Here is a 1,223-nt window from a genome sequence, read left to right on the forward strand (position 1 = left end):
CTCTCATCGCCAACACCTAGGCTGGCCGATTCCGGCGGCCATCTCCACCGCGCAGCACACTCCTTGCACCGCCTAAATTCCTCATTACCGTCAACCTGCAGCCCTCCCCCGTGGCTAGGGTTTCGGTCGCGTCCAACTCCGGTCACTCCGTCTGGTCCTCTCCGACGCCCACCGGCCGCCCTGTCTCTCGGAATGCCCGTTCTTTCTCGACCTCCACCGGCAGCCGGGCCATCTCCGGTGAGCTCACCCATGGATCTCCGACTATGGTGGGTAGGGCAGGGCATGAATGGATCCCTACTGTCCTCCCTTCTCTTCTCTGTTTATGACTTCTTCCGTTTGTGATGTCTATAGGTTGCTACCATCTAGAGAAGCTGCTGCAGGTGGTCGAGGACGAGCCCTCCCCTCATGGCTGCTCCCTCCTCCCCAACGAGGCGGACGAGTCGCTGCTAGGGTTCCACGCCAAGGCTCGGCACTGCTAGGAGCCATGGGTTTTGTCAGCAATGGCAGACCAAAGTTATTCCTTGTGGACAACACAAATTCTATAGAGCTTAGTAACCATTTCATGATGAGCTCTGGTTTATGGCACTTGCAGGGACAGCACAAATTCCATCTGTTTTGTTTGTTCTTTGTTTTGGCGTTCATTACCAATTCCTGAAGATGATCTGTGTTCCTCATGGCGATTAGTCTCGGACGCTACAAGCTATTCTCTGCTGTGTGGTATATCCTGATTGGTGGCATTCTCAGTGCCAAGTTATCCTGGAAACGACACATACATTTATATGCAGTCCTCTCTTTTCTGTGTGTTAAATGATCTAAATGTGCGGACCAAATGATCTCATAGTTTAAATGCACCATAGTTTTGCATAACCTTGGTACATTTACATGCACATGCACACACATTTGACTGCTGAGTGTTTGAATTATTGGAATGTGGGGGTTGGTCTGTTTATTCCCATGTTCTTAAGTTTTATGTATTTAGACTGTAACTCTTAAGATATCACTGTACCTGTAAAGTAGACTACAAGTTACCAGCAGCTTGTAATGGCAGTCTAATTATCACTTTAATTTTCTCCCAAATGACTATATTGACACCACTGATGCCAGACCTACAAACAGTAGTTTGATGGATCTGTAGGTTTTTTTTGGCATGTGGTATTGCGATAGTTCTAGCTCACATGTTTGAAACCAGGTCTAGTTCCAACCTGATTAGGATTGGCCTTTTA

General features: G+C 48.0%; 1 non-coding gene across 1 annotated transcript; it reads left to right on the forward strand.

Annotated features, from left to right (window-relative positions):
- The first annotated feature begins 643 nt into the window (after positions 1-643).
- Positions 644-777, forward strand: LOC123118276 (small nucleolar RNA snoR80). The gene has a single exon (XR_006457827.1). It is a non-coding gene; the product is annotated as a small nucleolar RNA snoR80 (small nucleolar RNA).
- The last annotated feature ends 446 nt before the right edge of the window (positions 778-1,223 follow it).

This window comes from Triticum aestivum, chromosome 5B, assembly GCF_018294505.1.
Source record: "Triticum aestivum cultivar Chinese Spring chromosome 5B, IWGSC CS RefSeq v2.1, whole genome shotgun sequence".
Lineage (NCBI taxonomy): Eukaryota > Viridiplantae > Streptophyta > Magnoliopsida > Poales > Poaceae > Triticum > Triticum aestivum.